We start from the raw sequence: 13,014 nt of genomic DNA on the forward strand, positions 1-13,014 counted from the left end.
ACCAGGCGTGTGTGCATGTGTGCCCAAGATCCCAAGAGGAGAATGGAGGAGAAGGGATTGCGGCATGGCCATCCCCCCTGGGGGTGATTTCTCGCTTTCTATCTCTCTGTCTCTCTCTGTCTGTCTGGTGAGCGCATGCACCCTATAGCAAAAATCTCTCCAAAAAAAGATATATTAGAAACACTATGAACGTCCTCATCTAATTCCCTATTCAGTCCATTGGCTCAACAAGAAAACTAAGGGTCTCCTTTAACCCCTATGAATTGTACCACTTCAAAAATAACTCTGAATCTGTCCTTTCTTTTTCATTCCCACTGTCACTCCTTAACAGGAGCAAAATACTGCACAAAAGAAATAAATCTCTTTCACGAAAAATTTATTGTTCTGTACTGCCACCAGCTTTATCTTTCTAAAATACAAATTACATCATGCCATTTCCATGCTTAAAACCATTGAGAAGAGAACAAAAGCCAAGTGTCTTAGCATGGCATGTAAGCTTTTCCAATTTGGCTCAAATTTCCCATCCAACCTGATTTCCTGGCTCACTATTTCCAATCCCCCTACCAATCAGGTGCCCTTTTGCCATGCGTTTGTCTGACTTCGGCATCATTGTCTACATTTATAATCATTTCATCTGGCCTGTTGTGTCTTTCACTCCCATCACTGGACAAATTTCTGTACATTCTTCAAGGCCCATTTCTTTTTCTTTTTTTCAGAAGTTTTTGCTATAGGGCGCATGCGCTCACCAGACAGACAGAGAAAGACATAGAGACAGAAAGCGAGAAATCACCCCCCCAGGGAGGATGGCCATGCCACAATCCCTTCTCCTCCATTCTCCTCTTGGGATTTTGGGCATTCATGCACACGCACCTGGCGTGAGTTTTAAGCCACCCAGTCCGGGACACGAACTGTGGTCGACTATGTGGGAGTCCAGTGACATAGCCATTATGCTTACTGCTGGTTCCCTTTAAGGCCCATTTCTATTATCATTTCACCTAAAGAGCCGCCTCTAAAGTTCTCAGGCAAGAGTTTTTCAGTTTCATGTGTTTACACTCTGTTTTCTTATTACTTACGTTTATTATAGTGCGAAGCTCATTATGTTGTAACTCCGCTAACACATTAGTCTTCCTAAAACAGATTCTGAGTTTGCTAATATAAAGATTCTGATAGATCTCCTTAGCAGTTCAAAGTCTTATCATGTACTGTTCCACAATGTTTACTGAAGATTAATCATGAATCTATCACTGTGATAAGGACTAACAGTGGAAATAAGCCATGAATGATGTCCATAGTAATACCACTCAAAGTCTAGCTCTTCTGTATTCTATGTTTGCAAATGACAGAGGACAGAGAAGAACTCTATTGCAATGTGTTGATTCTCTGTAGTGATTCACCAGAAATGGTGGTCAAACATGTCACTTGTAATGTGTAATTTAAGCTCAGACCTGAGAATAAAATAGATAGCCTCACCTCATTATCATCTTGATTGAAATACGATTGCTATTTAAAAATATATTTTTGAAAGCACTGTTCTATGCACTATCTGTGTACTGTATACCAGTAGTTGACAAGCACAGAACTCTTACTCAGCTTCTTGTGGAATGGATGAACATGTGAATGGATGGAGGGATGGATGGGTTCATAGATGAGTTATTGGAGCAGTGGAAAAATGAATAAAGTTCTGATCCTCCTCCCGTGATTGTCCATTGTTCTTGTTATTTAAGGTCTGCATTTTGAGGTTGAGTCTCTTTGTTGATACTTCAAACCACTCTCACTTTTCCATTAATGCTCTCCCCTGTTTTGTAGAAACTTAATGATTGAAAACTACATTTGTCATTTGTCCTTGTAGACTCAGTCTAGTTAGATTCCACCAGTGAGAGGCACTTTTGTGACATTTAAGAACAGACGAGAAGGAGAAGCCACTATCTGTTAATGCCAGCTGTAGGCAGATGGGTGGGCATTGGTTGGCAGCCAAGATGGAGTTTTGCTTGTGGCTTCCAGGCATCTTACAAGGAATTACCCATGTTGGTGCTACAGGTAACTGAGGATACTTGGAGATGGCTTTGCTGAAATTTCTTTTATTTCTGGATGTCTTTAATGCTTCTGTGTTGACCTTCATTCACCCAGCTTTTCAATAATAATGTAAGCTTTTCCTGTAGCAAATTTCTTCTTATATAAACTATCTAAAGTGAAATCTGAGTGACATAGACTCTTGTTTAGAAAATTAAAATGAAATGGTTACTTATACTATGTAACATTCAAGTCAGTGATGTTCCTAGTTGTATATGTTTTATATATTTTTAAGAATTTAAAAAAAAATTAAACTTTATTTATTTTAATTTGACCAGAGAGGGACAGAGTGAGAGACAGAGAGAAAGTGAGAAAGGAAGCCTCCGGTCTGGGACTTGAACCGCAGTCAGCCCTGTGAGAATCTAGTGCCCTTAACCCCCATGCCACCTGTCAGCTCCATATATTTTCAATTATAATTTGAAAACTTAAATGATAGAAGGTTCATAAAGTAACTGATTCTACTCTGAGAGAGTTCCCAAGTTTACAATTAAAATTCATTTTTATTTATCTTTAAATGATTAGTCCTCATTATTAATTTATTCTGATTCTTTAGCCTCTACACTTGTAGAAAATTCTTTCTCAGGGTATTGTCAGTGCCTAATGATAGGCTAGCCTAAGATATCCTTGAATTCTTTGGTAAGGATGAATTGGAAAGTGGGTTGGTGACAGTTTTGCATGTTTTCTAAGTTCAGGTTTGATAATATAAACATGTCTGACCATTGGAATATAAGCTTATAAAAGGCAGTGACAAAATCTTTAAATCCTTTTAATCCCCATTACCTTTAAATCCCCAATAGCCAACATTACGCTTCTTTGTTGCTGAGCTGAACCAAAGTGAAAGAAAAAGTTTTAAAAGGCTTAAACTTAGCATTAAAGAAGATAAAATTGTTTCTCAGTTCAAGTTTCACATAGTTCACTTCTAAGAAAGTAACACAACTTCTTTTATATTTCTAGATAAGAATATGTTTCTTATGGCAGAAATTGACACAATTAGAATTGCAATCACTCCTATAGGATGTGAGAAAAAAATTTTAAACCAATAAATAACAGAAAACTGCAAGACCAGCAGTTAGTGTAAAGGCTATGTTGCTGGACTCCCACGTAGTCAACCACGGTTCAAGTCCCGGACCCGGTGGCTTAAACTCACGCCGGGTGCGTGTGCGTGCATGCATGCCCAAGATCCTGAGAGGAGAATGGAGGAGAAGGCATTGCGGCGTGGCCATGATATTTTGCTTTCTGTTTCTCTGTCTCTTTCTGGTGAGCGCAAGTGCCCTACAGTAAAAACCTCTCTAAATAAGAAAAATCAAAGTAAAATACAGGCTTTTTCAGTTAGAATTGATTCCTACCAGAGTTGAATTATTAAAAATGCTAAGGGAAGTTTCTCAAGCAAAAGGAAAGTAATGTCAGACATAAATATGGATATATACAAAAGAATAAAGAGTACTATAGATGATAACTGTGGATAAACCTAAATAATTTTTATTGTTATTTAAATCTCTGTAAAAGATAAGCAACTGTTAGAGGCTAAAACATAACAACGTATTATGAGGTTTATCATGTTTGTAAAAGTAAAATGTCTGAAGGTGATAGTACAAAAATCACAAGAAAGGAATGGATGCATACCCTTGTAAGGTTTGAACACAAAAGGAGAAGCTGTCATATCTCTTAAAGACAGACATTAATAAGTCAAAGATAAATATTATAAACCCCAAAGCAAACACTAAAATAAAACAAACCAAAACAATTCATAGATAGAATAAGATCACAAAAAGTACTCAATTAATACAAAAAAAGACAAAAAAAATGAACACTGTACAGATGAGGGGCCAGCCAGCTGTCATGGTGGGTAAAGTGGTTGGATCCTACATGGCCAACTCCATGGTTCCAGTCCTTGAAAAACATGCTGAGTATGTGTGCGCACATGCTCAAAACTTCAAGAGAATGGGAGAGAAGGGATTGTGGTGTGGCTACCCTTCGGAGGGGTAATTTCTCACTTTCTGTCTCTCTCTCTCTCTCTTTCTCTCTCCCCTCCTCCCTCTCCCTCTCCCTCTCCTGTGAGCACACATGTCCTATAAAGGAAAAAAAAAAAAGGACAAATAGGATCAAACATGAATCAATTAAGTAATTAAATAATAACTCTCTATATTTTAACATTCATATCAATAATAATCAAAAGTGGGGCCAACAGGTGGTATGGTGGTTAAGGTGCTGGACTTAGCACCTTAGCCAATCATGGTTTGAGTCCTAGACCTGGTGGCGTGCTTTCTCACTTTCCTTCTCTTTCTCTCTCTCTTTCTCTCTCTATCTATCCTTCTCTGTTGAGCACATGTGCCCTGTAACAAATTAAAAAATAATAATGATGATAAATATAATTAAGTAAAAATAATTCTTTTTGGAAAAAAAAGTCACCAAAAGTAAATTATCTATACATTTCAATTAAAGCTAGAAATTGTCAGACTGGATAAAAAAGCAAGACTCACTTACCAGTTTGCACAAGAACCTCACTAAATAAAAAGACAGAGTAGATTTAAAATAAAAGGATGATAGATCATGCTAACACTGATATAAAATTAGAAGTCAGGAATGACTATATTAACATCAAAGAAGAATTCAGAGTTTAAGGGATAAAAAGAGCCAACTGATAATGATAAATGTATCAGTTAGTCTAAGAACATAAAAATCATATATGTTTTTGCAACTAATAACAGAGCTTCAAAATTGTGAAATAGATAAAAGTATATATAGAAATAGATGAATTCACAATTACAAAAGGAGATTTTAAAAATATTCTCAATAAGTCATAAAATGTTACCTGAAAATCAATAAAGAAGTAGAAATGTTACCAAAGCAATCAACCATCATGGCCTTTTTGACACTTAAAGAATACTCTATCCCAAAGCCACAGAATACACATTTCCAAGTGCCCATCAAATATTTATCATGACAGACCATATTCTGGGCCATAAAAGAGATTCAATTTATTTAAAAATATACTCTCCAACCACAGTAGAATTAAATTTGAAATCAATAGTAAAAGGAGCTGTGGAAAGATTCTCAAATACTTTGAAACTAAATAACAAATTTCTATATAACCTATAGGTCAAATGAAAAATAAAAATGAAAGTTAGAAAATATTTTGAACTAGATAAAAAGAAAACAAGGCATTTTAAGTCTTGCGGGCTGCAGTGAAGTCACTATTGGAAAGAAGTTTATTGCACTAATGCCTAGATCTGGAAATTTTAAAATCTCTAATCAATGACCTAATCTTCTACCTTAAAAAGTGGAATAATTAAAATAAATTAGACCCAAAGCAGAAGAAAGATAACAACAAAGATCAGAAAATTTATCGCTGACATAGAAAACAGAAAAATAATTGAATAAAGTAATGAACACAAGAGCAGTTTCCCTAAGAATATCAACAAAATTGTTAAAATTCTAGCCAGACAGATTAATAAGAAAAAGACAAGATGTCTAGTTTAGCAATCTCAGGAATGAGAGAGTTTATAAAGATCTTACAGATATTTAAAAGAATAAGAAATACTATGAGAAACTTTATGCCACAATATTCAACAACTTAGATGAAATAAATTCCTCAAATGTACAAACTACCAAAACTCACTTCAGAAGTACCAGATAACTTGGATAATTGCTCTGAATCTATTAAATAATTTATTTTGTGGTTAAAAACCTTCCCACAAAGAAGATTCCAAGCCCATATAGCTTTACTGGAAAATTTTTCCAAACATTTAGAAATGGAAGAAATAATTCCATTAGTAAGCAAATTTCTCCATAAAATTGAGGAGTTGAAAATTCTTTCCAGTTCATTGTAAAGGCTTGAAGTAATCCTCTGATATTAAAGCTAGGCGAAAATGCTACAAGAAAATACAAAATAGATTCATTATCTTTTTTTATTTTAAGGCTTTCACTATAAGGTAGGTGCACTCACTAGAGACTGAGAGAAAGAGAGTGAGAAGAGACACAGTGAGAAGGAAAGTGAGAAATCACCCCCAAGGAGGATGCCCACACCACAATCCCTTCTCCATTCTCCTGGGATTTGGGGCACACACTCACACGTGCCTGGTGTGATTTTTAAGCCACCATGACTGGACTCAAACTGGGTTGGCCTTGTGGGAGTCTAGTACTGTAACCACTATGTGTCTTGCTGGCCCCAGGACTCATTATCTTTGATATAATAGATACAATGATTGTTAACAACCATTCAGTAAATCAAATTTAACATTATAAGAAGTGTAATATATCATAACTTTGTAGAAAAGAATTGATCTTTGCCCAAGGAGAGGTCTGGATTTTGCCCTTGGCTCCTAAGGGGATAATCTTCAAATTCTTGGCATGTTCAGCCTGATAGAAAGTGTCTCTGTTTATCTGGAAACCTTGGGCAACACCAAATAATCTGATAATATAATTTAGAGTAGAGGCTTTGGTTTTGTGATATTAGTTCAACATCCAGACAGTTTGAAGATTGGCACTCTGTGTAGTTGCCTATGTCTATGGGACGAATTCCCTGTAAAGGCACTTGGCCACTGAGGCTGGAGAGCCCTCCTGGTTAGAAATACTCCACGCATATTGTCGTGCATTGTTCCTGGGAAACTTGGAACTTTTCTAGACTCTGTCTCTTGAGTAAGTCATTCTGCATCCTTTGCTTGCAATAGATCAAAACCATGAGTATAACAGCTTATTCTATGAGTCGCTACAGCAAATTATTAAAACTAAAGATGCTATCGGCCAGGTGGCAACATGGTGGTCAAGGCAGCCGAATCCCACAGGGCCAGCTGCATGGCCACACCACAACTTGAACAACACACAGGGCATGTGTATTTTTGTGCCCCAAATCCTGAAAGCAGTAGGAAACGGAGAAGAGATTGTAGTGTGACCTTCCCTCATGGAGAATGCTTTCTCACTTTTCCTCTCTCTCTGTCTCTCTGGTGAGTACACACATCCACTGACAAAATTAAAAACAAAAAATTGAGTGTGCTTCTGAGAACCCCCAAACTTGGAATTGGTATCATAAGTGAGAGTGGTCTGGTGTTGGGGATCATTCACTAACTTTACAATGACTAAATGTGGTTAAGCACAAGATACAAGGTTGATTTAACACTTGAATGTAATTCACCATATTATCTGGCTGTAAAGAAAAACGTGACTATCTCAGGAGACACACAAGACATAGTTTACAGAATCTAGAATACATTATTGAAGAAAACCTGTAGTAAACTAGGAATCCAAAAGACATTCCTCAATCTGACCTATAAAAAATATAAAAAATACATAAATAACATCATTTTTAGTAGTTAAAGACTGCTTTCTCTCTAAACTTCAGGAAGAATTTAAAAGAAGGCAAGAATATCCATTCTCACCAGTTTTAGTCAACATTATCACGGAAGTGCTACCTAGTGAGATAAGGGAAAAGGAAGAGAAGAAGGAACAGGATGAGGAAAAAGAAATACATCAAAGCTAGAAAAAAAAAAAAAGAAGTAAAATTACCTTCATTTTGCAAGATAGAATGATCACTTACATAAAAAGTTTAACAGAATCTTAAAAAGTCACTATGAGAACTAGTACATGTATTCAGCAAGGATGCAGAGTACAAGGTTAATATAAATAATCACACTTCTATAAACTAGCAGGAATTGGATATTGAAATGTAAAAATTCCATTTACGATAACATCAAAATATGAAGTGCTTGGGAATAAATCTGACAAAAATGTACGGTACTTGTATGTTGCAAGTGACAAAATTATTCCTGAGATAAATTAAAGAATGCTGAAGTAAATAGAAAAATATGGTATGTTTATGGATCATAAAATACATTTTTAATATGTTCATTCTCTTTTGAACTGATCTATTGATCCAAAACATTCCTAACCAAAATTAGAAAGGGCATTTTCTAAATAGAAATTGACAAGTTGATTCTAGATATTATGTAAAAATGTAATGAACATAGAGTAACAAAATAATAACAATAATAATCATAAATAATATATTTGACAAAAGTAACTTTGGAGAACTTCACTATATGACTTTAAGGCCTAGTAGTATACATAACTATACTAATACAGTGTTGTGTTGGTATCGCATGGAAAAATAAATGAATGGAACAGAATATAAAGTCCAGAAATAGAAGAATTTATGTGTGGTTAGTTGATGTTCATTAAAAATACAAAAGCATGTCAGGGTACAAAAGACCATGTTTTTGACAAAGTGTTCTGAATGGATTAGATATCCATATGCCAAAACAAAACAAAACAAAAAACGTTTGATATCTTGCACCATATGTGGAAATTGACAGAAAATAGATTCTAGGCATAGATGTAAAACTTAAAACTATAAAATTTCCAGGAGAAAGACTTTGTAACCATGGGTTAGGTAGATTTTTAATAGACACAACAGCAAACATATGATTCATTTAAAAGATGAGATTTTATTAAAATTAAGAACTCTACTCTTCAAAAGTCACAGTTACAATCATGATAGAGAAACTGCATGCCAAGAGAATATATTCACAAATTGTATCTAGTAACGGAGTAGTACTCAGAATGTAGAAATCAGAATTACCAGTGAAAAAGCAAAACCCTTAAGATAATGAACAATTTGATCGGATTACCAATACAGAAATATATGTAAATAAATGAAAATATGCTCAACATCACTAATTATTACAGAAATGCAAATAAAACAATATGACCTACTGCTACAGCTCTCTTAAAATATCTAACATTAAAAAAGAACAATCATATCCATTGTTAGTGAGAACACAGAGCAGCAGGAACACTCCCACTGCTGGTAGGAATGTAAAATGATGCTATTGCTTTAGAAAACAGTTTAAAAATATCTCTAAAAAGTTAGAATAAAATATATATATATAAATATATACATCTATTTTATATTTTTATATATAAATATATATATATGTGTGTGTGTGTGTACACACACACACCTTTTATGTAGCCCAGTCATTTCACTTCCAGGTGTTTACATACAAGAAGTGAAAGTCTGCTTCCACACTTGTACACAAATACTCATGCTAGCTTCTTATTTCTCAAATCTATAAACAGGAAACTGCCTAAATGTTCAAAACAAATAAATAAATAATAAATTGTGGTGTATCTGTTCAATACATTAGAATTCATCAATAAAAAGGAATGAAGTGTCCCAATAGGTGGCGTGGTGGTTAGGGGGTTGGAACATACTTAGCCAAGAGTATGATTTGAGTCCTGGACCCTGCGGCATGAAAATCACACTAGGGGTGTGTGTGCATGTGTGTGTGACCAAAATCCTGAGAGAAGAATAGAGAAGAAGGGATTGAGGTGTGGCCATCCCCCCCACCAGGGGTTTGATTTCTCACTTTCCCTCTGTCTGTGTGTCGTCTCTCTCCCTGATGAGCCCTCTCTAGGGTAAAAATAAATAAAAATAAAAAGTATTGATACTAAACAACATGGATGATCTCCAATTATACTAAATCACAAAAGCCAGACCGAAAGAGTACATGTGTAATATTCCACTTATATAAAATTCTAATAAACGTCAGCTAAACTATTTTAACAGAAGGCCAGCTCGTGGTTGCCAGAAGATGGGGCCAGGATGGGATAGGGACAGGAAGGCCAGAGAGAATTTACAAAGGGAAATAAGGAAACTTGGGCTAGGTCTTCATTGTGTTGATGGTTTATTGATGTGAACCTCACTGATGTGTACATATGTTAAAATGTGTCCATCTTTACACTTTAAATACATGCAGTTTTAGGATGTCAAGTACATTTCCATTTTTAAATTATTTTTTGAATGAGGTCAAAATCTTCACACTGGATAAGAACCATGAAGCAAGTAATTACACAGTTTAAAAGAATTATAAGACCCAAGTTTATGACTTATTTCAAAAATCAATCTTTGGTTATCAATGGGAACTTATGAACACATAAAACAAATTCCTTCAAGCAACCCAATGGCTGTTCCCTACAGGGATGTAAACACCAAAGGACTGGTTTTCTCACCTTCTCAGATTTTAAGTAACTACAGGATGGGGTAGAGCTGTGCAAAGGCTATAATAGATGGTGGAATCAGCAGCCAAGACACTTTTCCCATCTTGATGCGCCATGCTTTCATAATCAATGGCTTCCTACACATGCGTTACACATTCTTGTCTTTGACTATCTTTCTGGGAAATGCTCTCCTCTCTTCCATGCAAGATTTCAAACACTGGACTTGCACCTCCTGACCTCAGCATCTGCTTTATTTCTTTTTCATTCTATTTTGTTACCTTTGCTGGGGGAGCCATTGTGGTTCCTTCTCTTTCCACTCTCTGTTCCCTTGAACGTTCAACTTCAGATTTGTCATGGGTTCTTTGACCTTTTTCCTTTCTTTTCTCCTACACTAAGAGCATTTGTTTTCTTATCATTCTCAACCACTCTGCTTCCTTTATCAGAAACTTATTGCCTTCTTCCTGTCATAGTCAATTCCTATACTCCTAAGTAATCAACTAGTGCTACAAAAAACATACATACCTACATATACACACAAATCCTTAATAAGGACATTAAAGCCTACTGACGGCAAGAATTTATACAGCAGTTTTACACACAACTATATACCCTCTATTCTTTTGTTTAAAAAACAATATTACACATTCAGCTACTCAAATGGAGTAGAGATGAAATGATAGATGTTATATACAGAATCATCTACTTGGATAATCTATGATCTTTTCAACAGATGTTAGCTCATGAATACTTGGACAGTATATTTTATTGATCATTTTGGATTATAGATAAACTGAGTTAAGCTGCCATTAATTTTCAATGTCTATAGTGTAATTGTTTTCATTTTTCCCTTAAGAGATTACAAAAGGGGTGATAGAACTGCTTCACTGAGAGAAGAGTGCTTCTAATTTGAGCACTGGACAAAGAAAAATGCAATAGTGTGATCGAGTTTCAGGGATGATGTAGTCTTAGACACACACCAAGATATATTTTCTATCTCCTGCCTAAACACACAAATGCTAGGTGCAATCTTTATGTTTTCCACTACTAAGATCTTAGAATACAAAGCAGCCTGGCTTTTACCACACCACTCTCATCCATTTAAACAAGACTCAGCAGAATTTTCTGACTTGTCAAATCTGAGTTGTATTGAATACTTGATCAATAAATAGTTTACTTAAAAATGGCTCACATTTTTAAAATCCTATTTGAACTCTCTGTTGCCTTGAATGCTTTTTTGAACTACTTAGAGACTCTGGTCTTCAAACACGATGCCATATACCCACCTGGGCATGTTTCAGTAACTGACTGTTTTTCTCTCTCTTCTATTCCATCTCTTGGTTTGCTCTTTGCTCTTTTTTTTTTTTTGAGAGGTATTTGCTATAGGGCACATGCGCTAGCCAGAAAGACAGAGACAAAGAGATAGAAAGCGAGAAATCCCCCCCCCCCCAGGGGGGATAGCCATGCCGCAATCCCTTCTCCTTCTCCTCCATTCTCCTCTCAGGATCTTGGGCACGCACGCACACATGACTGGCATGAGTTTAAGCCACTGGGTCCAGGCCTCGAACCACAGTCGGCTACATGGGAGTTCAGTGACATAGCCATTACGCTAACTGCTGGTCCCCCTTGGCTATTTCTTAGATTATTATTATATCTAGTTTGTCTTTTTTTTTTTTTTTTGAGATTTTTGCTCTAGGGTGTGTGCACATGCCAGAGAGACAGAGAGAGACAGCGAAACAGAAAGCAAGAAATAACTCCTCAGGGGGAACGGCCGTAGCACAATCCCTTCTCCTCCATTCTCCTCTTGGGATCTTGGGCAGTCATGCACACACGCCCAGCACGAGTTTTAAGTCACCAGGTCTGGGACTTGAACCACGGTCAACTATGTGCAAGTCCAGCGACATAACCATTATGCTATCTGCTGGTCCCTCCTTTTCTCTTTTAACCAGACATCCTCATTCATTTATTGCTGTGACTTTAACTACCACTTGTATTATCTTGATTCAAATCTTTCTTTTCTTGTAACCCAGAATGCTTCAGTAAACTCATCATTAGCCCAAACCCATGCTTCTCTTAGCATTATTGACAAAACCATTATCCACCCAATCATCTCAATCAAGAATCTGAAAGTTAAACTCCATTCTCATGGGGAGGCCCTGCATCCATGTAATCTGTGAATTCTTCCAATTCCGGATACAAATAACTTCTCCAACTTCCTGCCTTTTGGAGTTTCTTTGCCAAACATTTGCCACTAGTCTCACATTACTCTAGGCTCTCTTTCAAAATTGCAGCCTGAGTACGGTGCCTGATGATCTTTAGTGGATATTCATCTCCTAAGAGACAATGTCCATACTTTAGACTGCCACACAATGCCCTTCATAGTGTTTCCTCTGTACCACTCCAGCTCCACCTCCTTACTGAGTATATGCATGTGTGCGCATGCACACACACACACACACACAAACACACACTTTATGTAATCACATGCTACTGAGTTATTTATACATCTTCAACATCTCCCCAGTCTTTAATATTTCCATGTTTTGCATGAATCATCGATATTCTTCTGATTTAAATGATCCTTTCTCATTCATATCAATTAGAAAACTTATTTTACGAACCTTTTTCAAGGAGCCAGAAGAAGGCATAATGGTTATGTGTCTGAACTCCTATGCAGTCAACCACAGGTGCAGTCCTGGATCCAGCAGGTACATATGCACGTGTGCCCAAAATCCTGAGAAGAGAATGGAGAAGGGATTATGGTCTGGCCATTCCCCCCTGTGGGGGTGAATTCTTGCTTTCTATCTCTGTCTCTCTCTCTCTGTCTCTGGCAAGTGCATATGCCCTATAGCAGAAATCTCTCTCTTTTTTACTTTATAAAATTTTATTTTATTATTATTATTCATACATTCAATTGCTATACATCATTTAGATTTTAAAGAGAATTTACCT

General features: G+C 36.3%; 1 long non-coding RNA gene across 1 annotated transcript in view; it reads right to left on the reverse strand.

The window, feature by feature from the left end:
* Positions 1 to 12,758, reverse strand: part of LOC114009752 (uncharacterized) — a 173,997-nt gene extending 161,239 nt beyond the window's left edge. The window contains exon 1 of the long non-coding RNA XR_003551145.1: positions 12,684 to 12,758. This is a non-coding gene — a long non-coding RNA (uncharacterized LOC114009752). The remainder of the gene's footprint in view (positions 1 to 12,683) is intronic.
* Positions 12,759 to 13,014: the final 256 nt, after the last annotated feature.

This window comes from Tupaia chinensis, unplaced genomic scaffold (genome assembly GCF_000334495.1).
Source record: "Tupaia chinensis unplaced genomic scaffold, TupChi_1.0 Scaffold000617_1, whole genome shotgun sequence".
NCBI lineage: Eukaryota > Metazoa > Chordata > Mammalia > Scandentia > Tupaiidae > Tupaia > Tupaia belangeri.